Source organism: Rhinoderma darwinii, chromosome 10 (genome assembly GCF_050947455.1).
Source record: "Rhinoderma darwinii isolate aRhiDar2 chromosome 10, aRhiDar2.hap1, whole genome shotgun sequence".
NCBI lineage: Eukaryota > Metazoa > Chordata > Amphibia > Anura > Rhinodermatidae > Rhinoderma > Rhinoderma darwinii.
This window is the reverse complement of record NC_134696.1, coordinates 5,459,069-5,484,042: the sequence shown is the minus strand read 5'-3', so window position 1 is coordinate 5,484,042 and position 24,974 is coordinate 5,459,069. Positions and strand designations below refer to the sequence as shown.

The 24,974-nt window shown below is 41.5% G+C and overlaps 1 protein-coding gene across 8 annotated transcripts in view; it reads right to left on the bottom strand.

The window, feature by feature from the left end:
- The window catches only part of PKNOX2 (PBX/knotted 1 homeobox 2), a 311,562-nt gene that overhangs the window by 152,362 nt on the left and 134,226 nt on the right, over positions 1-24,974 (bottom strand). For all 8 annotated transcript variants that reach the window (XM_075839218.1, XM_075839224.1, XM_075839221.1 and 5 more), the window contains exon 3: positions 9,373-9,421. The gene's annotated coding sequence lies outside the window, so the exon portion shown is untranslated. The remainder of the gene's footprint in view (positions 1-9,372; positions 9,422-24,974) is intronic.

The following is a 24,974-nucleotide window of genomic DNA, read 5'->3' as shown; positions in this document are numbered from 1 at the left end:
AGGATAAATCCCCCTTATACCCCTCTTCTTTCTCCCTCTTCCGTTCCCCTCTTATTCTTCTTCACTGTATTATCTTTCTAACCTTCCTTATGGGTGATCTCTGTTATATCAGCTTAGTTGCCCTTTTAGGCTGCTGGGGGTCACCATCGGTCTTGCCTTTTTTTTTCTTCTCTGTGCTCACATGTTGTATTGTATATCATCGAGTCGTGATATGTTGTATGTTTCTGACGCAAACTTGTGATAAATAAATAAATAAAAACAGAATTTAAAAAAGAAAAGAAAGTCTAGGAGTCCGTTCACCGTTACATTGGCTGGCCGGTCAGAAACCAAGCGGCTTATCGCTCACCCAAGCACTTCTGCCGCATTGCTTTAGTGATCCGTGAGGGTCTCAGCGTTCGGACCCCCACCAATCAAAACTTTTGACATGTCACTATGACATGTCAGAAGTTTCTGAAAGTTTAGTTACCCTTTAATGGTATGTGCATGCGGATTAATTGTCCAAATTAGCAGCATCCGTTCTTATTTTGGATAAGGGTGCTGATATTAATTTCACTTTGTTGCCTAGACCTAAAGTTTTCAGGACCAGTCAAACCTGGTCCCTGGTGGCCCCTCCGCCATATAAGAAGGGACTAGTAAAGCCTCATTCACATGTAATCGTCCTACATTTATCATGTACGTCTGGATAAGTTTTGGCCTTTGGAAGTATACGTCGAGAGTCATCCCAACCTATACCGCCGATTAAAGACCAAAACGTAATGTGAATGGGGCCTAATATAAAGGGGACGTGATTGTTGGGGGCCCTGTTACAGATTTGGCATAGGAGCTCAAGTTACACCCCCGCACATTTCCAGCTGTCCAATAATGACTATGTATTAATTAAAGCAAAATCATCACTAGAAACAAAAGTGCTGTTCAAACACACAAACTATAATCTCAAGGCCGGGGTCCTATACAAAATGATACGGTTATGCAGAGAAAATTAAAACTTCACATTGATGGAGTCGTCCTTATTAAATGTTCTTAAAAATCGTATTTGGTCGTTAAAGCCGTTTCTGAAAATCTGGGTGACAAACTTTTATCAATCTGACTAAAAGAAAGCCACAGGTGTAGGCCCCATGCACACGAGCGTAGAATTCATCCGTAATTACTGACCCATTCATTTCTATGGCCGATGGACACCGTCCTGTATATTTACGGGAAGGTGTCCGTGGCGTAGAAAGGCTCCGCCAAAGATAGGACATTTCCTATTTTTTGCTTTTTACAGACCGTGTTCCCATAATTTATATACTTTATCATAGGCAAGCTATGATTAAGGACCCCACTGGTCTGAAACGCGTAAGCGTGGTCCCGGGATTTTTTGTTTTAACTTCCTTGCTGACCAAATAAACCTTACAACTTTTATTTCGAGTGCTGGATATACCTTCACTATACACCACTATAGGAGCACGTGGCTGTCCGTGGCTGTCCATGCCTGTAATCAGACGATGATTACGGGCACAGTCGTGTGCAGGGGGCCTTACTGTTCAGTAGGCGCAACTCAAGCTTCAGTGGAGGCAGGACTCCTGTGTACATTTGTTTTAGAACCGTTCCCAGGGAAACACTGATTAACTATTAATATATAATAAATTAATATTTCTAGCTAAATTTTTGAGCTATTTAATAGAAAATCTTTAATTCTCCGCAGTTGTCACGCGTCTCTTTCAGCAAGATTCAGATCAGTTTTACTTATGTCTATAGTTTAGATTCCAATTGCGGACTACAGACTGAAGGGCATTTAAGAAGACCGGTATACCTGCCGCCAGCTACATCACTGGCATTTCTAGAAGCTCCCCATGGCTGCAGACTGTACCTCGTGTTTCCATCAACATCCGAAAATTGTAATAAATTAGTTGCACTTGGTGCATTTGTATTGGCCATGTCTGGTCAGGTATCGGTCCATCAAAAAAACTCTAGATTTTTTTGGAGAACTTTTTGGGGTGGAAATTACTGGCTTTTAGACTATATTCATTAGGGACTTCTTATATTTCAATTCTATAAAATACTAAGAATACGTAGGAAAAAGTTTCATTTAGCAACTGGAATGAGTATAAACAGAGGAGTCCCCCCCAACCCAACCCCAGTCCATAGTTATTGATGAGTGAATATTGAGGATACCTCTTCTAATCCAACGAGGTTACCTGTAGCTGCTGGTTAGCCAATGGAATTTCTAATCAGTTGGACAAATGACAATAACGATCATAACGAATTGCCCTGAAGAACAGAGAAAAATCTCAATTCCTTGATGAGCTCCGTTAGACTGTCAAGTTCTCCTTGCTCGGCCGTCTCATTTTGAGGATTCGATAAAGTATTCCCGCAGCCTGCATTAAATAATAAGAAACCGTTTTCGAGTAAATTAAAGCCAGAATATATTAATCAGGGGAATATTTGTAAAAGTGAAGTGGAGGAGATATTGGGGCAAAACGCAGCCCTTGTTATAGGAATCGGACACATCTGGAACGTATTATTGTGCTGGGGTGTGTTTCATATCACAAACAGGTACTTGGTTGTGCTGGTAGCAGCCGGCTCTGGGTGGGCGAGGGATTAGGCAAAGCTTTGACATGACGGAGAGCCGAGGGACACGGTGCTGACATGTCTCAAACACCGCTCTAAGCCTCAGGGGTGAGATCTGAAAAGAAATCTGAAAAAAGAAAAGGCCCAAAATATGAAACAATTTATTACGCAGCTGATCCCTAAATCAAGCCGTTAACAGCCCTATCAAAAATAGTAAACGGCTAAAGGAATGAAATCCTTTCGACAGCTGCAGGGGAGGCTTTCCGTAAAACATTCATTTGCTGCCGAGGAAGAAAATGGTTTGGGAATGGACAGCGAGAAGTGAAGTATCTGTGGGGATCATAGCGGAGATGGGCTCCATTTCAGCAACTACTAATATGTACAGCACAGATATAGGTTATCCTAGGACGGCCTACCAGTTCTAAGTGCCCACGCAGCAAAATAAGTGGCATTATATAGTAATGTAATGTGCCCACATGATATGCCCTATGATGCGATGTTTAACTAATAAAAGAGGGGAGCTTGCTTATGAGTTACATTTTATTGGCTATGGGAAAAAGCGGACCGTTCACCTGTCCGGACAGGTCTGTTTTAGTACATAATTGTATTCCCCATGTATTAACAATTCTGGGGCTTTTGTTCTTAGAATTCTACATTGTGCCGTTCCTCTGTTACTGCTCCTAGAAATTGGGTGTTACCAGTAGGGGGTGTGTCCCCACAAGGTCTGACAATGGCCAATCAGTGATAACAGAGTGAGACTGTAGGGACACGCCCCTTTGAAAAGGAGAATGTTAACACCCAGCTGTCAATTTATTAATACATTTCTAGGAGGAACTACCGAGGAACGGCACAACGAAGAGTTTTTAGAAAATATGCTCCAGAATTGTTATGAGGAATACAAGTATTTACTAAAATAGACATTGGCAGAGGAAGCACAACAGGGACGTTACTTATATTGGTTGATCGTGGGGCCCCCAATGATGACCATGTGACAGAAGAATCTACAATTGGTGTAAGATTTGCCTAAACTGCCCCTTTAAAGAATTACTAAACCTAGGTTATACAATAAAAAGAACTTCCGATTCACAAATGTGTCTGGGGGTTCTCAGTGCTGGAGATATGCGAGGAGCGATTGAGGCGGCAAGTTTTCATCACGTCCGGTCAGTCATCCCATGGAAGAACACTACAGCCAGCCTATCCTGTGAAATGGCAAAATAATGGATATGGTTTAGGTTCCTTTAAGTCACTTTAAAGGTGTTTTCCAGCCACTAAAAATTGATGGCCTATCCTCGGGATAGGCCATGAATAGCTTATCGGTCGGGGTCCGACTCCCGGGGCCCTCGCCAATCAGCTGTTTTGAAGGGGGTACGAGCGAGGCTTCCCCTTCATTTCTACTTGCTCACTGTGAATGGTCGACACACATGTAGCTGCGATTTACAGTATTGCAGCCTCTTCTCCCATTGAAGTGAATGGGAAAAGGTTGCAATACTGTCAATCGCGCTGCACCCCCTTCAAAACAGCTGATCGCCGGGGGTCCCGGGTGTCAGACCACGACCAATTAGCTATTGATGGCCTATCCTGAGGGATAGGCCATCAATTTTTAGGAACTGGAAAACCCCTTTAAGGCCTGTTTCAGGCGGCTGTAATGTGGCTGCATTTTAGCAACCATATTACAGCCACAAGAACCAGAACCATGTGGTTTTACTGAACTGCTCTTCAATGACCATAAAACCCCAGTTATCTAAATTTAATTCAGTAGAACCACGGCGGTCTGGGTCTTACGTCGACAATAAAAATGGAGCCGCATTACAGCCACCTGAAACCGGCTTAAGAAGCATATCCAAGATACAGAAGTCAGGACGTCAATAGATTCTAATAGTATTGATCTAAAAAGGCAGAAATAGCTCAAAAACAGGTACAAGACTCTTGTGCCACAATGAAGCCTGTAAAGTTTATTTACTTTTAATATAAAGTTTCTTTTTAAATGTTTATCCAAAACAAGAAATGGTGAAGATCTGGTTTACTAGCGATACAAAATAGGATTCTCCAACCCTGAATAAGGCTCAGGCTACACTGGATGACATGCGGCGCCAATTGTATCCCGTCTAGAACGGGAACGCCAGAGGCTGAATACCCATCCGGAACTAATACTTCTCACAGCTGAGAGTTTGCTTCAATTGTATCCAGTCTAGACATATCTTTTTGAGATAAACAGCCTGGACCCCATTGTATTTTACATGCACCGATACATTGTAGCAAACTATCAGGACATGATGTTTAGCTCAGACTGGCAACAAACCCTCAGTTATGAGAAAATATTAGTCCCTGCGTGTAATCTATCACACTGAACCCGTCAAGTCCGCGGGACTGACGGATTCAGGTAATGGCGAACGATACAGCTGCCGTGCATAGAGTATACAGAGCAGCTGTATCTAAAAAAGTAAAACTAATTTTTAATAAAAACAACACACTAACTGACCTGTATATATATATATATATATATATATAAAAATAAAAAACAATATGCCCTGCAAAGGTGTACATAGCTTCCATTCACCAACAGCAAGCAGAGAACTTGAAAGTGGTGAAGAATTGAAACACAAAGAATATAATAAAGTTACGGAACTCGTCATGGTTCAGCGATGATTACATAATATCAGAAACCCTATTGATACAATCCTGTTCATATTAATGTATATGTGTATTTAGCGTTAACCATATGGCAACTATAAATCCCACACGCTCGTTAACATCTTCTCTGATAATTATATAGGAGATCCGGTATGATCTAAACTTTACTCCTCTGATCTTTCCCTGCAGCTCGTTCATTATCATATATATGTCATTCCTGATCTCTCCCGGACTGTGCGGCGATTAGACGGCTCTAGGTTTTATTACACGCTGTGTAGTATTATAGTTTCATTCGCCATCCATGTCAAGTATGAGATATGTCCCAGACACCCGCTACAAATATAATCCAGGTGACAAATGGGTCATCAATAGTAACAGAGTAGGGACAAGCACAGGACTATAGAGGTGAGAATCCCAGCTCGCGATTTCTCAATGAAAAACTGCTATTGTTTCCGATATTCCGTACGTAGCATATAAATGAGCAGCGGCTTCAAGGGCACACACTAATCTCACAACTTCTTCTAAAAAAGTTTTAAACAGATGCAAATGTCTCCAAGGGTTGTCTGTTACATGTCAGGGTATGTGCACACGCAGTGCTTTCAGGTGTATTTCGGGTGGTCTACACCTCTAAAAACGCCGGAAAAATCGGAAGCAGATCGCCTACAAACTTCTGCCCATTGATTTCAATGGGAAATACGGGAATTCTGTTCCGACGGGGCGTGTATTTACGCCTCATTTTCAAAAAACGGCGCTTAAAAAGACGCCCGTGAAAAAGAAGTGCAGGTCACTTCTTGAGCCATTTTTTAGAGCCGTTTTTCATTGACTATAGAAAAACAGCTCCAAAAACGGCCTTAAAAAACGCAACGAAAAACGCAAGTGGCTTAAAAAACGTCTGAAAATAAGGAGCTGTTTTCCCTTGAAAACAGCTCCGTATTTTCAGACGTTTTTTGGGTATGTTCACACGGCTTATTTTCAGCCTGTTTTTTGGCTGTAAAATCGGAAGCAGAACGCCTCCAAACATCTGCCCATTGAATTCAATGGGAAAAACGGCGTTCTGTTCCCACGGGCCATTTTTTTACACGGCCGTTTTGAAAAATGGCTGCAGAAATAAAAACGCTGACGAAAAAGCAGTGCAGGTCACTTCAGGAGTCGTTTTTGGAGCCGTTTGAAAAACAATCCAAAGACGGCTGTAAAAAAGGGGAGTTGCTAAAAGAACGGATGAAAATCAAGCGAGCGCACCTACCCTTACTCATCCTCACAAGATGTTCCATTGAACTATAATTTCCCCTAAAGACATCCATGAAGATGACAAGAAAATCAGACTGCATAGGCATGGAGGGTATCACAGGAATTAACCGTGCCCGTAACACAGGAGAACCTGGGCAAGGACTGACCGAAAAATAAATCTCTTGTAAAGAAGAAACTTTTTGATTCTGTAGATTGACTGACGTAAGATAAAGAGCGGGTAAGCGACGCTTGACAACGTTTTCTTCAATCAGGACTCGGCTTGATGCGGACTAATTACACTGTAATGGTATTTATATGCCGCCGGCACTGGGAGAAATTACCTGACAGCGCATCAATATTAATGCTGTATCTTGCATGTAAATGGCCTGGCACGTCTCCTGCTCAAGATACCCAACATCAGTAACACTCGGGGAGATTATGCCACTTACTGATGTTTAAAGAGACAACAGGACATAGGGTGAACACTCCAAAAAATAAAATCTGGATTTTTGCCACATTGCAATGCAGAAAGTGAAATGTGGCCAAAATATGAAGCAAAATCTGCATGTGGATTATGCAGCAAATTTGCTTTATATTTCTAGGCCTCCGCAGTGGACGTGTAAACACGGCCGTGATATCACAAATGCACATTCGATATGTTTGCATAATGTCAGAAACAGAATTTCTCAGGAATTGCCTGCATGGGTTTCCTATGAATCCTTTGGTTTTCTTTAACACTCCAAAAACGATACTTATAGGTTAATTGGCCTTAATGGGATAATCCCACCATTAAATATTATATTTATTGTATCGATCATAAAAAAAAGTGAACACGTTTGCAATTTACATTGTGTTAAAAATAAAAAATATAGTAAAGAGTTCTGACATTTGCTTACATAGTATGGCACCACCTGGTGTTCAGTGTATAGCAATGTGCACGTCCACCTAATGAGCGGTGTGATGGTGGACACGAAAACTCTTCCCATAGCCAAGTCTCTGAATAGTGATCTGATCCTCTGTTCACTGGAGAGCAGCCAACAGAAATCGTTTTCTGCCCTGCTTGTCAGGGAAGGAGCAGACCTCTGCAGTAGCATGGTAATATAGCAGGGGCCACTGATAAGCGGAGGAGCAGCCAATATAAATATTTTTTTGCCCTGCTTGTCAGGGAAGGAACAGACCTCTACAATAGCATGGTAATATAGCAGAGGTCACTGATAAGCAGTCAATAGAAACAGTCTTCGGCCCTGCTTGTCATGGAAGGAGCAGACCTCTACAATAGCATGGTAATATAGCAGAGGTCACTGACAAGCTGAGGTACAGCCAATAGAAATATTTTTTTGCCCTGCTTGTCAGGGAAGGAACAGACCTCTACAATAGCATTGTAATATAGCAGAGGTCACTGATAAGCAGCCAATAGAAACAGTCTTCGGCCCTGCTTGTCAGGGAAGGAGCAGACCTCTACAATAGCATGGTTATATAGCAGGGGCCACTGACAAGCTGAGGAACAGCCAATAGAAATATTTTTTTGCCCTGCTTGTCAGGGAAGGAACAGACCTCTACAATAGCATGGTAATATAGCAGAGGTCACTGATAAGCAGCCAATAGAAACAGTCTTCGGCCCTGCTTGTTCGGGAAGGAGCAGACCTCTACAATAGCATGGTAATATAGCAGAGGTCACTGACAAGCTGAGGAACAGCCAATAGAAATATTTTTTTGCCCTGCTTGTCAGGGAAGGAACAGACCTCTACAATAGCATGGTAATATAGCAGAGGACACTGACAAGCTGAGGAGCAGCCTTCTTTTTCGTTTTTATGGAAGGAACCTATATACTAGCATGGCTATACGCGGAGGAGACACTTTCTGCAGGGAAAGTAAGAAGGTACTATTTTGTCAGAGGGTGAATGGGACTAATTCTCCTCAAATGCCCATCCCCCAGCACCACAGATTAGCACCAGCATCAAGGAGGACACATGGGAGCAAAAAAAAAAAAAAAAAAGAGTTGTTTTTTTTGGGGGATGCAAGAAACACTGATAATTACTTTTGGTATAAAAATAATTCATGGGATAGCCCCTTTTTGTGTGTACGAGATAGGAAAATCAGATTGTGAGCCCCACTAAAGACAAGTACCGATAGGAACATTAATCGCTGTACAGCGCTGCGGAATAGGTGGTCTCTAAAAGCAAAAGGAAATATCAAAAACTGAAAAAATGTACGCCGTGTTTTTGAAGCGCCTTCTGAATAACTACTCAAGGATCACAATTTGTCAGAGCTTATGCAGAAGGGGCAGCCGGCCAGCCAGGTCAGGGAAGCCTGTGAAGGTTTTTACAATTCTGGTTTACCAACATTTGTTTCCTGTGCTAAAACATGACCGTAACCACAACACGCCGGGCTGTCTGGACTGCGGCTTTTATGCTCTGCAAGATAATGTACAAGAATATCATCCCGCATGTAATCAGAAAACCACTTACTGTACATTCATCATAACGACTACAGGTAACGATGCCTCGTTACTTATAACTACTCTATATGCTGCTAGCATTATACATCGTCTATATAGTGTAGACCTAGGAACTACTGCAAATCATGGATACAAACTAAAGCCTCATTTTGAAGGACGTATTGGATGTTAAATCCGGACCCCCAAAGTTCCACTTAACCGAACCACAGGGTCCATGAAGTGAAGAACATATAGATTGTTTATTAGGCTATGTTCACACTGTCGTCAGAGGCTCCGCATGTCGCCTCCGTTGGCAGCCCTGAAGATTTAATAGGAAGAATGCCGAACGCCATGGCGGAACCCCTTGTAAGTGAATGGAGTTCGCTGGGCACCTGTGGTATCCGTCGTGCAATGTATACGCCTAGGCGGCGTGGTTATAAACGGAAATCGACTAGTTCAATAACTACGTTAAGACCACTGAACTCTACATATCAGACGCTGCGGTCCCAGACAAGGACATGGATTACCTTTTATGTAACCGGACTGATCAGGGCATCAGGAATATCCTCTTGAAATCTGGGGAAAGAAAAGAATTTGATCACGTTGAGATCTTGAGTTTTACATTAAACAATTATACACTTGCACCGATTATATAATACACCGTGCGATGCCGAGTGAACGCTCTCCGTGTATCAGAATGGTCCCATTTTCATGACATATTAAGGACATGGTCGTTTCTCTTTGATGTTACCGCTACGAGAACTTGTCTGGAGATGCAATTAAACTGTAAATGACTTTTGACAAGAAAAAGGAAGCAGATATCTTTTTATTACATTATACTGTCATGCTTTCACGCAGCTGCAGCTTGTTACCATGTACCAGTGATATAAATATCTGCTCTAAACTCCACCAATACATCATAACCAACTGCAGCTGTATGAAAGTATGACTAGGTCAGAACAGGTTTTCAGCCAGCACTTTTCACTGACAGCAAGCAGAGAACTTGAAAACCGTTAGGAATTCAAACCCAAAGTGTATTAGGAAGTTGCATTACATTAAAAGAGCTTTATTCACATAAATCTTAAAAGGGGTCTGAAGGGACCGCTATGATCCTAAGATATGGGATCTCAGAATGTAGCGCTGCGGCCCCTTCACAGTAAACGCGTCTGCGTTGCGTCTTTGCTCTCGGTATAGGCAGAGGTCCCAGAGGACCCTCACCGATCGTGAAGCGATGGCATGTCCTGGCAATATTCAATTCTTTCTCAAAGGGTAACTAAACTTTATAGAAAGTCTATGGGCCCGTGCACCGGCTTTCCGAAAATAGCTGGTGGGAAACTAAGAGGCTCATCGCTCACCAGAGCGCTTCTGCCGCTTCGTTTTAGCGATCGGTGGGGGTCTCAGTGCTTGGACCCCCACCGATCAAAACTTCTGACATGTCACGGACATGTCAGAAGTTTTCTGAAAGGTTAGTTACCCTTTAGGGTCAACGCACACAATGCGTATTACGTCTGGTTTTGCTGCGCGTATTTGCGTGCGGCAGATTCCAGGAAATCTCATGTGCACGCTGCGGTATTTTTCTGCACGTAAATTGAACTGCGGTGCGGATTTTAAAATCCGCATGTCAATTTATCCTGCGTTTCCGCTCGCGAATTGTATATACCTAATGCTGAGGAAAATCGCACCAAAATCTGCAGCATGAAAACACGCCGAAAAACGCACCAAAAAGTAAACGCGGTTTTTAGGTGCGTTTTTTTGCCTGCGTATTGCTGCGGTTTTATTGTGTATTCTTCGCAGCAAAATACGCAATGTGCACATGTAGCCTTAAGATTGGAATACTCCTCTAATAACCTCTTTAATTAAAACTCTTCTGTTTTGTTACAAAATTGAAAAAACATAGTAATTCTAAAAAGTCGTTGGTGAAATCGGCGCTAGCATTGTTCACATGTATCAGTGGTAGGGAAATGATACGGTAAAGCAAACTCGGAGTGGGACAGAGAATAGTAAAAAGATATAGTAATAATAATAATAATACTAATAATAATAATACTAATAATAATACTAATAATAATAATAATACTAATAATAATAATACTAATAATAATACTAATAATAATAATAATACTAATAATACTAATAATAATAATACTAATAATAAATGGAAAAGTCAAGTTTTGTGTTATTTTCTAGTCCAACTTAGGCCTCATGCACACGACCGTAGCCATGTGCACGGCTGTGATTTTCAGGTCGGAATTGCGGCCGAAAAAGCACGTTCGCGTGCACGGGGCCTTAAGGGAATATTTACACGGCTTATTTTTGGAAAAATCGGAAGTAGAACGCCTCCATTGATTTAAATGGGAAAAAAACAGCGTTTTGCTCCGACGGGACGTTTTTTATGCGGCCATTTTGAAAACCGGGCGCGTAAAAAAAAACGCCCGCGAAAAAGAAGTGCATGTCACTTCTTGAGCTGTTTTTTGATTGACTCCATAGAAAAACAGATCCAAGAACCACCGTAAGGGTATGTGCACACGTATTGACCAAAAACGTCTGAAAATACGGAGCTGTTTTCAAGGGAAAACAGCCCCTGATTTTCAGAAGTTTTTTGAGCAACTCACGTTTTTCGCGGCGTTTTTCGCTGCGTTTTCGCAGCCTTTTTTTACGTCCGTTTTTGGAGCTGTTTTCATTGGAGTCTATGAGAAAACGTCTCCAAAAACGTCCAAAGAAGTGTCCCGCATATAATGTATATAAGTGTCCCGCATATAATGTATATAAGTGTCCCGCATATAATGTATATAAGTGTCCTGCATATAATGTATATAAGTGTCCTGCATATAATGTATATAAGTGTCCCGCATATAATGTATAGAAGTGTCCCGCATATAATGTATATAAGTGTCCCGCATATAATGTATAGAAGTGTCCCACATATAATGTATAGAAGTGTCCCGCATATAATGTATATAAGTGTCCCGCATATAATGTATAGAAGTGTCCCGCATATAATGTATAGAAGTGTCCCACATATAATGTATAGAAGTGTCCCGCATATAATGTATATAAGTGTCCCGCATATAATGTATAGAAGTGTCCCGCATATAATGTATATAAGTGTCCCACATATAATGTATAGAAGTGTCCCGCATATAATGTATAGAAGTGTCCCGCATAGAACGTATAGAAGTGTCCCGCATATAATGTATATAAGTGTCCTGCATATAATGTATAGAAGTGTCCCGCATATAATGTATATAAGTGTCCTGCATATAATGTATATAAGTGTCCCGCATATAATGTATAGAAGTGTCCCGCATATAATGTATAGAAGTGTCCCGCATATAATGTATAGAAGTGTCCCGCATAGAACGTATAGAAGTGTCCCGCATATAATGTATATAAGCGTCCCGCATATAATGTATAGAAGTGTCCCGCATATAATGTATATAAGTGTCCCGCATATAATGTATATAAGTGTCCTGCATATAATGTATATAAGTGTCCTGCATATAATGTATATAAGTGTCCTGCATATAATGTATAGAAGTGTCCCGCATATAATGTATATAAGCGTCCCGCATATAATGTATAGAAGTGTCCCGCATAGAACGTATAGAAGTGTCCCGCATATAATGTATAGAAGTGTCCCGCATATAATGTATAGAAGTGTCCCGCATATAATGTATAGAAGTGTCCCGCATATAATGTATAGAAGTGTCCCGCATATAATGTATAGAAGTGTCCCGCATATAATGTATAGAAGTGTCCCGCATATAATGTATATAAGTGTCCTGCATATAATGTATATAAGTGTCCCGCATATAATGTATATAAGTGTCCCGCATATAATGTATATAAGTGTCCTGCATATAATGTATATAAGTGTCCTGCATATAATGTATATAAGTGTCCCGCATATAATGTATAGAAGTGTCCCGCATATAATGTATATAAGTGTCCCGCATATAATGTATAGAAGTGTCCCACATATAATGTATAGAAGTGTCCCGCATATAATGTATAGAAGTGTCCCGCATAGAACGTATAGAAGTGTCCCGCATATAATGTATATAAGTGTCCTGCATATAATGTATAGAAGTGTCCCGCATATAATGTATATAAGTGTCCTGCATATAATGTATATAAGTGTCCCGCATATAATGTATAGAAGTGTCCCGCATATAATGTATAGAAGTGTCCCGCATATAATGTATAGAAGTGTCCCGCATAGAACGTATAGAAGTGTCCCGCATATAATGTATATAAGCGTCCCGCATATAATGTATAGAAGTGTCCCGCATATAATGTATATAAGTGTCCCGCATATAATGTATATAAGTGTCCTGCATATAATGTATATAAGTGTCCTGCATATAATGTATATAAGTGTCCTGCATATAATGTATAGAAGTGTCCCGCATATAATGTATATAAGCGTCCCGCATATAATGTATAGAAGTGTCCCGCATAGAACGTATAGAAGTGTCCCGCATATAATGTATAGAAGTGTCCCGCATATAATGTATAGAAGTGTCCCGCATATAATGTATAGAAGTGTCCCGCATATAATGTATAGAAGTGTCCCGCATATAATGTATAGAAGTGTCCCGCATATAATGTATAGAAGTGTCCCGCATATAATGTATATAAGTGTCCTGCATATAATGTATATAAGTGTCCTGCATATAATGTATATAAGTGTCCTGCATATAATGTATAGAAGTGTCCCGCATATAATGTATATAAGCGTCCCGCATATAATGTATAGAAGTGTCCCGCATAGAACGTATAGAAGTGTCCCGCATATAATGTATAGAAGTGTCCCGCATATAATGTATAGAAGTGTCCCGCATATAATGTATAGAAGTGTCCCGCATATAATGTATAGAAGTGTCCCGCATATAATGTATAGAAGTGTCCCGCATATAATGTATAGAAGTGTCCCGCATATAATGTATAGAAGTGTCCCGCATATAATGTATAGAAGTGTCCCGCATATAATGTATAGAAGTGTCCTGCACTTCTTTTGACGAGGCTGTATTTTTACGCGTCGTCTTTTGACAGCTGTCAAACGACGACGCGTAAATAACAGGTCGTCTGCACAGTACGTCGGCAAACCCATTCAAATGAATGGGCAGATGTTTGCCGACGTATTGGAGCCGTATTTTCAGACGTAAAACGAGGCATAATACGCCTCATTTATGTCTGAAAATAGGTCGTGTGAACCCAGCCTTAAAAACATCCCGAAAAACGCGAGTTGCTAAAAAAACAAACGTCTGAAAATCAGGAGCGGTTTTCCCTTGAAAACAGCTGCGTATTTTCAGCCGTTTTTGTTAAGTGTGAGGGTATGTTCACACGAGGGCGTCCGTAAGTCTGAAATTACGGGGATGTTTCAGCCTGAAAACATCCCCGTAATTTCAGCCGTAACGGCATGTGCAGGCGCTTGAAAGCCGCGTCAATTACGGACGTAATTGGCGCTGCTATTCATTGGAGTCAATGAATAACGGCTCTAATTACGGCCAAAGAAGTGACAGGTCACTTCTTTGACGCGGGCGTCTATTTCCGCGCCGTCATTTGACAGCGGCGCGTAAATTACGCCTCGTGTGAACAGACAAACGTCTGCCCATTGCTTTCAATGGGCAGATGTTTGTCAGCGCTATTGAGGCACTATTTTCGGACGTAATTCGGGGCAAAAACGCCCGAATTACGTCCGTAATTAGTGTGTGTGAACATACCCTTAACGTAGCCGAATAGTCACAGAACGACTGGTCTGAGATCCGTCTGGTCATCGTTCTTCAGGAGTCCGAGCTCGTGGTAACATTATGTGCAGCAAAGCTCCGGGTAAGGAACGTCCCCTATTCTCGGTATGCCGGCAATGACATTAACGAATCGCAGGGATCATAAAATGGGCCATTATTCATAGCACAGAAGGGATCGTGTTACCACTTGACATTAACAATAAGAAAGACGCGCACTCCTAATATTACACTTTATAGCTGATGGGTTCACCACTTCACACTGATAGGGAAACCATGTGTGATCTTATTACACAGCTGTCAATGGCTCCGAATAATAGAAATATGGTGGAAAAGATACATCTCCGAGGTCGGGAGTAATCCATGTCATCACTTATATTTGGGCATCATACCAGTGATCAGGACAACGAACCAAGATAGAATAGAAAGGATACATTACAGGGAGTCTATAGGATATGACACAATATGGTATACTGAGCGATCTCACGAATGCAATCACATCTAGCCCAGAAGACAATCCCATATCCTCGTCTATACAAGACCTTGGGAATTCTTTTCAGATGGAAGCCATATTGGTCGGAAGAACAGACAATGTGACTCGAAATAGAAACCTAATAGAAATATTAATTATTATCAGGGTTGTTCATCCAAACTATAAGGCCCTGTTCACACTGAGTTTTTTTTGCAAGCAGAAAAATCTGCCTCAAAACGCCTTCAGGAATTTTTGACCTGCCTGCACTTTCTTGCCGCGGTTTTTCGCTGCCTTTTTGGGCCGTGGCCATTGAGCACCACGGGCAAAGAACGCCTCGAATAAAAACTGCAGCAAGAAAGAGCATGACGCTTTTTCCTTTTTACCGCGAGAGGCTAAAAGCTGCTCCGGGAAAAAACGCATCCGCCTCCCATTGAAATCAATAGGTGATTTTGGCGGCTTTTTGGCGCAGATTCCAATGCAGTTTCTGCGTTTTACGTATTAGTTATCATATGATTTTCTAATTTAAGCCCTGTTCACATGGCGTGTACCTGATGCGCTCTTTGGCTAGTTTTTTACATGCCAAAAAAACCGCTTGATTTAAGCTTCTCATTAACATCAATGGGAAAACCCGCTGTTCGTGCATCCGTGTTCTTTTTATAAGAATAAGCGCCAGGTCAATACTTTAGCACAAAACACGCGCCTAATTCACCTAGTCAATGGGATTTCTAATTATGTTCCCAAATAACGCGCCGAAAGCACGCACAAAACACGTCAAACTCCTGCAGTTTAAAAAGCGCTTTACAAAAACGATAGCTTTTTTGACACGTTTACATGTCGGGTTTTTTTAGCGCCATGTGAACAAGGCCTTACAATCGTAGTCTAATCACCGAGCTGTAGACTGGGGCTGCATCCAACTTAAAGAGCACCTGTCACCAGCATTTCACCTATTGACCTCTCCGCGCCCCTCGCTGGCCGCTGCCGTCAAAAGTTCATTGCCATTATCCTCGCTCCTAAACTCCTCCGACCGTAAATAACGGTCTGCAAACATTTTGCGACCTTTATGGTAATAATCCGGCAATCTCGTTCATCCCTCTTCTTATGCCCGCCCACCGCCGAAAACTGGCCCGCCCTGAATGCCGAAATCAAAAGTAAGGAGGCGGGGTTAACACGGAAAGGCTTGAGGAATGAAGATATGACTCTTTTCTGCTCATTAGCATATGGTGCGGGAACACTAAAATTGAATATTAAAAGGTACAGAGCTACTTAGAAGATAATTAGGTGAAATGCTGGTGACAGGTTCCCTTTAAAAGAACATATGGGAGGAGCATTGTGAGCAGAGGCCTGTCCGTCAGCTGCTCTCAGCCAGTCAGCATTGCTGAAAACACTCCCAGTGATTCTGATTGGCTGACAACAGGTGACTGACAGGCCTCTCCTTACAATGCTCTTCCCAAATGTCCTATTCAGTAAGATGCAGGCCCACCACCGTCCTCTCATGGCAGCGAGGCTTTAATAACACCTACTGAGAAAGCGGAAGGTTGTCAAGCAGAAAAAATCAATGAAAGTGGAGCTATTGTTTAAGCAGAGCAGGAGAGGGGGCGGGAACTGCCTGGACTAGGAATAGTGACATCACTAATCCTGGCAGTGACATCACTAATCCTGGCAGTGACATCACTAATCCTGGCAGTGACATCACTAATCCTGGCAGTGACATCTTCCTGTGAAGTGAAGAGGATATATGGCACTCTGATTGTAATAGATGCTCAAATAGGATTCTACTCCGTAGTAACTATCAGTAGAAGACTCGGCACTCAATGATTTCGATAATTGTATTTTTTATTTTGCAATCCACAATATTAAGTAGTAAACGTTTTCGGTTTAGAAAGACCTTCACCAGAGAGTTGGATTGCTCTAGTAGTGAAGTATAAAGGATATAGTTAATATGGAACACGCTCTGGTACGCGACGTCCGTCACTAATGGATGGTGCTGCCTTGTGTTGTCAATGGGACTATTCACACATCCATGTTTTTTCATGGAGCGCGCGTCCTTTGCGCGAACCCCATCGCATTTCTAATTCTGATCTGTTTTTACGGATCGGACTCACCCATGGATGCGAGAAAAAAACGGACAGCACAAGGACGACTCCTGCCTGTTTTCCACGCATCAGTTGCTAAAGAAATGCGGAGAAAAAAGTCAAACCATGACGTGCTGTCAGAGGAGAAACACGGACTAGAAAAACGGATGACACGGAAACCGCACTGACGCAACACGGACCGGCATATGCAAGAAAAGCGTCCCATTTTTTTACGGACACAAATTGGACATGCTCGTGTGAATAAGGTCTTATACTGATAATATCTTAGTGTGAAATTGCCAACCAATTGAAACGGTGGTAAAGTCGATCAGATCGGGGTTCTCTACTGGACTCTTCACCAAGGAGCCTCGAAAGGGACTCTGTGAACGTCCTCCACAACTACATCCTCCTGCATTGCCCCATGCACTCATCTCCGAGTCTACCCCTGAGATTAACATAGCTTTTTATTTGTGTTCAATATATATGTATGTGATGTTGGCAAGATATAGGATGCCCGTGACGGCTAGCCATCTGATAATGCTTCTACCGTGTGCCCCGTGCCTCAGCCGGTCTTGCTGCATTGGGTCCACATAACGTCAGGCTCGGTTACATTGCCGATATCTTGCAGAAAAAGTGTAATGCAACTATTATCCCTCTAGTCCCAAATGTGAACACTTCCCACAAATGGATATTTTACGAGGGCGGTTAGGAGATATTTCGCCAAAGCAGAGGGGTCAGCGGTCTTTCCGAATATTACGAGCCACCGGAGGTGGCAGCTGTAGATTTTGGTCTATAAACCGCTGTTTAACTTTACACAATTTGTCAGTGATTTAAAATTCGTTCCCTCGTACGTTTCTATCACCACTAAAACTGGGGGATTATATTATTTTTTCCGAGGCCCTGTGCTGCTGCTTATGATGCAGACGAGTCTCTCTATCGGGGGGAGTGAGGAATGTAATATCAGCGGTTGAGCAGGACACTACATATGGTTTTTACAGAAACCAATTACTCCCCTGCAGAGCTGACACTCTAATTTTTGTGCCTAATGAACAAGGAAATAAAAGAACTCGCCCGAAACCACAAGTACAAGATGCTGGGATTGGAGCAGGGTCTAGAATGACCTTGCTATTAAACTGCCCCCACTGTGCCGAAATTTCCACAAATTCAGGCTTGGCTTCCTGTCTCGGTCATTTACCCCAAGAGTGATTTTACTTTTGCTCTTTATTTGGACAAACATACAAACCAAGCTGTTTCCCCAAAATTACCTCGTCTTGGAAGTTCAGGCAATTAACTAAAAAATAGGACTTTACTCCTAGCACAACTTTTGAAAAAAAAGTCATGCAAAAAGCTAAAAAAAAAAAAACTAAAAAAAAAAAAAAAGAATAAGCACCGGCAGCTGTAGAAAATTAAACGGTCGGGGGGATTTAAGAGATAATTAACTTACAAATGTCATCACATAGCAAGCCCTGGGCAAGCGGAACGTACCGCACCGAGTAACTGACGTGATGTAGAAACACAAGAGCTTTCCAGATATGTCCCCATACAAGTAATGAGATTTTACTAGCTCAAGGTATTGGGAGACGTATTATCTTCTGAAATAAAGTCATACATTTGCTCATCCGTTTGGCCGGTTATCTGAGCTCTAGGTGGCGCTAGAGGAAGCATCTCAAACCTCCTCCGGACCTCTAATCTGCACTTGTTTCTTTAAGGTTATGTTCACATGCTGAACTGAAAACGTCTGAAAATATGGAGCGGTTTTGAAGGGGAAACAGCTCCTGATTTTCAGACGTTTTTTAAGCAACTCGCGTTTTTTTACGGCCGTTTTTGGAGCGGTTTTTCTTTTTTTAGAGTCAATGAAAAACGGCTCCAAAAAGGCCCCAAGAAGTGACATGCACTTCTTTTTCGCAGGGCGTCTTTACGTGCCGCTTTTGGAAAACGAGGCGTAAAAAAAACGCCCTGTCTGAACAGAACGTCGTATTTCCCATTGAAATCGATGGCCAGATGTTTGTAGGCGTTCCGCTTCCGATCATTTGGCCGTTTATGGCCCGGAAAACGGCTGAAGATAGTCCGTGTGAACATACCCTAAGGCCCCATGCACACGACCGTGCCCGCAATCACGGCCCGCGATTGCGGGCACGGCCGGCCGCTGACTGACAGCCGCATTTTCGGGTCGTGCTCCCATACAAAGTATGGGAGCACGGCCTGCAAAATGCGAAAGAACGGACATGTTTCATAATCCCCGGAACATTTCCACGGCACGGACACCCTTCCGTAGTGCTACGGAAAGGTGTCAGTGTTCAATGAAAGTGAATGGCTCCGTTTTTGCGGACCGCAATCGCGGTCCGAAAAAACGGAGGTTTTTTACGGTCGTGTGCATGGGGCCTAAGAGTCAACGGATAGTAATGGCCAATCTGTCTGTAAAGTGTAACTCCACCTTTATTATACAAGTAAATTAATGCATGAAAATAGAAGACTGAAGGAGCGTGATCCTATAATAGAGGAGGGTCTCAGTGGGTCTGTCTGCAAAATGTAGGTTTACAGCAGCCTGTATTGGCTGCAGTAGTCACATGTAGAGACGATACGTCATGGCTTGGGGCGAGTAAATAAAAACTGGCGGGGGACCAGAGGAGCGGCGGGGGATTGGTTATTTTATACCATTGTCAGTTGTTTGCAAAATATTTATGGAGGGTGGAAAACCCCTTTAAAGTGCAGTTCCACCTAAACTGGCAGAAAATATTAAAACTAAGGCTTCGTTCACATCGGCCTCGCGGCTCCGTTCTGACGTTCCGTCTGAGGTTTCCATCAGAACGGAACCCTGACTGACACAACCGGAAACCATGTTTCCATTTTCATCAATATTGATTTCAATGGTGACGGATCCGATGCAAATGGTTTCCATTGGTCATCATTGGGCAAGGGTTCCGTCGTTTTGACGGAATCAATACCGTGGTTGACTGCGCTATTCATTCCGTCAAAACAACGGAACCCTTACACGACGGTGACAAACGGAAATCTTTAGCAACATTTCCGTCCCCATTGATATCAATGGTGATGCAAACGGAAGCTTAGGTTTCCGTTTGCCTTTTCGTTGAGGGGTTCACCTCTGATGTGAACAGGCCCTAAAGAAACGTGAAAATTTGTGGGGAGAAAAAAAAAAAAAAAATTGATTGTAAAGATATAGTTACAAAAAAAGTTAATTTCACATTTGCTTAATGTAGAGTCAGTTGGACATGATCAGGAGACTTTTTTTTTTAGCCCTAGGATGTCAACAAGGCTTCTATTCACTGACACAAGCAGACATCAAAGAAATGGTGAGGAACTGAAACACAAAGTATATCAGAAGGTCGCAGAACTCTTCATTACACAATAATTACATACACATAATAAAGAGTAGCTAAACGTTTGATAAACTTCTGATATGTGCGAGCGCTCGGCCGCTTCGTGTCTGTTCGGCTTTTTCCGGAAATAAATGTATCTGTGTACGGACCCGGAAAAAGCCGAACAGACACGAAGCGGCTGAGCGATCACACGGGCACTTCTGTTGCTTCGTTCTAGAGATTGGTTGGGGTCTCCGTGCTCGGACCCCCACCAATCCAAACTTGGGGCTTTACTTTGCACAAACCTAAATCGCTATTTCAGACCAAAAAAACAAAGAATTACATTTGCCATTTTTCAGATGTAGTTCCTTGGCCGGACAGATCCATCATTGACAGAAAACCTGTGCACATATTTATCAGTGAAAGGAAAATCATCTGAATAGTCTCTATAACAACATGAAATAGCGCTATATGGCGATCAACTTTTACGGTAAGACTCCTTTCAATATCCAGTAGATTTGCCATGCAAGTCAATTATCAGAAACCCCTTTAAGATCTGCACAAGTAACGTGTCTGTATTATTGTAGTTCTACAACCTGAGAAATAGATTTCTGTAGGAAGTTCTATGAATCCCAACAGCAGCGTCCCGGCTCCGGCATTACAACGCCACGTCAAAGGATTTTGGAAATGAAATGAAATTCTCATTATGTTCTGCACAAATCTGCCCAACGGCAGCACTGGACGTTATCTCTTGGCGGTAACATAATGAGAGGGCCGTCCGTGGGCGATGTGCTTCCTGAGAGATGATACCTACCGAGAAGACGGCAAATAATGGAGTCTGAGGAGGAGGGGAGTAGCCGGAAAGTTCCTGGATCAACTGTATCCTCATGTCCAATAAACATAATAATCCTACTAAACGATAGATCTACAATATACGTAAAAGACCAACGCGGTGCAGGTTTACAGGTCTTCTACATATAAAACAAAACGTAACAAAGTTTAGTGTCCAAAAAGTAGGAAATTCATGATAATGGAACTTGGGTTTTTCCTTCTTTGCTTTCTATATAGATCAACTTTGGAGTCCTGTGCCCCATTGGAAACCCCACCACGGTCCTAAAATAAATTGACACGGTGCGGTTGAGATGTGACTGAAAAACGCGTTTCGCTGCATCTAAAAAACGCATTGACAAGGCAGATCTTATTTTGCTGAAAGTACATGCAATTTTAAAAAGTTGCTTGTTTGTTTTTTTAACGAGGCAATTTAGTGCAGTATTTCTTCGGCTGTTACGCGGCTATATGAATTTTTCTGACTTAAAAGGTTTTTTTTTCCTATCAGGGACAATTATGACATATCCACGCATCAGCAGGAACACAGAGCGGTAGAACAGGGTTTAGGGGGCCCCGTTCTAGAGATAGGTGGGACTCGCATCTATCTGACATTTGTGACATATCCTGTGTATATATACTGTAAATTGTGTGCTGTATCCTGTGGATATATACTGTATATTGTGTGCTGTATCCTGTGGATATATACTGTATATCGTGTGCTGTATCCTGTGGATATATACTGTATATTGTGTGCTGTATCCTGTGGATATATACTGTATATCGTGTGCTGTATCCTGTGGATATATACTGTATATTGTGTGCTGTATCCTGTGGATCTATATACTGTATATCGTGTGCTGTATCCTGTGGATATATACTGTATATCGTGTGCTGTATCCTGTGGATATATACTGTATATCGTGTGCTGTATCCTGTGGATATATACTGTATATTGTGTGCTGTATCCTGTGGATATATACTGTATATCGTGTGCTGTATCCTGTGGATATATACTGTATATTGTGTGCTGTATCCTGTGGATCTATATACTGTATATCGTGTGCTGTATCCTGTGGATATATACTGTATATTGTGTGCTGTATCCTGTGGATCTATATACTGTATATCGTGTGCTGTATCCTGTGGATATATACTGTATATCGTGTGCTGTATCCTGTGGATATATATACTGTATATTGTGTGCTGTATCCTGTGGATATATACTGTATATTGTGTGCTGTATCCTGTGGATATATACTGTATATCGTGTGCTGTATCCTGTGGATATATACTGTATATCGTGTGCTGTATCCTGTGGATATATATACTGTATATTGTGTGCTGTATCCTGTGGATATATACTGTATATCGTGTGCTGTATCCTGTGGATATATACTGTATATCGTGTGCTGTATCCTGTGGATATATACTGTATATCGTGTGCTGTATCCTGTGGGTATATACTGTATATCGTGTGCTGTATCCTGTGGATATATACTGTATATCGTGTGCTGTATCCTGTGGATATATACTGTATATTGTGTGCTGTATCCTGTGGATATATATACTGTATATCGTGTGCTGTATCCTGTGGATATATACTGTATATCGTGTGCTGTATCCTGTGGATATATACTGTATATCGTGTGCTGTATCCTGTGGGTATATACTGTATATCGTGTGCTGTATCCTGTGGATATATACTGTATATTGTGTGCTGTATCCTGTGGATATATATACTGTATATCGTGTGCTGTATCCTGTGGATATATACTGTATATCGTGTGCTGTATCCTGTGGGTATATACTGTATATTGTGTGCTGTATCCTGTGGATATATACTGTATATCGTGTGCTGTATCCTGTGGGTATATACTGTATATCGTGTGCTGTATCCTGTGGGTATATACTGTATATCGTGTGCTGTATCCTGTGGATATATACTGTATATTGTGTGCTGTAACCTGTGGGTATATACTGTATATTGTGTGCTGTATCCTGTGGATATATACTGTATATTGTGTGCTGTATCCTGTGGATATATATACTGTATATTGTGTGCTGTATCCTGTGGATATATACTGTATATTGTGTGCTGTATCCTGTGGATATATACTGTATATTGTGTGCTGTATCCTGTGGATATATACTGTATATTGTGTGCTGTATCCTGTGGATATATACTGTATATCGTGTGCTGTATCCTGTGGATATATACTGTATATCGTGTGCTGTATCCTGTGGATATATATACTGTATATTGTGTGCTGTATCCTGTGGGTATATACTGTATATCGTGTGCTGTATCCTGTGGATATATATACTGTATATTGTGTGCTGTATCCTGTGGATATATACTGTATATTGTGTGCTGTATCCTGTGGATATATACTGTATATCGTGTGCTGTATCCTGTGGATATATATACTGTATATTGTGTGCTGTATCCTGTGGGTATATACTGTATATCGTGTGCTGTATCCTGTGGATATATATACTGTATATCGTGTGCTGTATCCTGTGGATATATACTGTATATTGTGTGCTGTATCCTGTGGATATATACTGTATATCGTGTGCTGTATCCTGTGGATATATACTGTATATCGTGTGCTGTATCCTGTGGGTATATACTGTATATCGTGTGCTGTATCCTGTGGATAAATATACTGTATATCGTGTGCTGTATCCTGTGGATATATACTGTATATCGTGTGCTGTATCCTGCGGGTATATACTGTATATCGTGTGCTGTATCCTGTGGATATATATACTGTATATCGTGTGCTGTATCCTGTGGATATATACTGTATATCGTGTGCTGTATCCTGTGGATATATACTGTATATCGTGTGCTGTATCCTGTGGATATATACTGTATATTGTGTGCTGTATCCTGTGGGTATATACTGTATATTGTGTGCTGTATCCTGTGGATATATACTGTATATTGTGTGCTGTATCCTGTGGATATATATACTGTATATTGTGTGCTGTATCCTGTGGATATATACTGTATATCGTGTGCTGTATCCTGTGGATATATACTGTATATTGTGTGCTGTATCCTGTGGATATATACTGTATATCGTGTGCTGTATCCTGTGGATATATACTGTATATTGTGTGCTGTATCCTGTGGGTATATACTGTATATCGTGTGCTGTATCCTGTGGATATATACTGTATATTGTGTGCTGTATCCTGTGGATATATACTGTATATTGTGTGCTGTATCCTGTGGATATATACTGTATATTGTGTGCTGTATCCTGTGGATATATATACTGTATATCGTGTGCTGTATCCTGTGGATATATACTGTATATCGTGTGCTGTATCCTGTGGATATATACTGTATATCGTGTGCTGTATCCTGTGGATATATATACTGTATATCGTGTGCTGTATCCTGTGGATATATACTGTATATTGTGTGCTGTATCCTGTGGATATATACTGTATATTGTGTGCTGTATCCTGTGGATATATATACTGTATATCGTGTGCTGTATCCTGTGGATATATACTGTATATCGTGTGCTGTATCCTGTGGATATATATACTGTATATCGTGTGCTGTATCCTGTGGATATATACTGTATATCGTGTGCTGTATCCTGTGGATATATATACTGTATATCGTGTGCTGTATCCTGTGGATATATACTGTATATCGTGTGCTGTATCCTG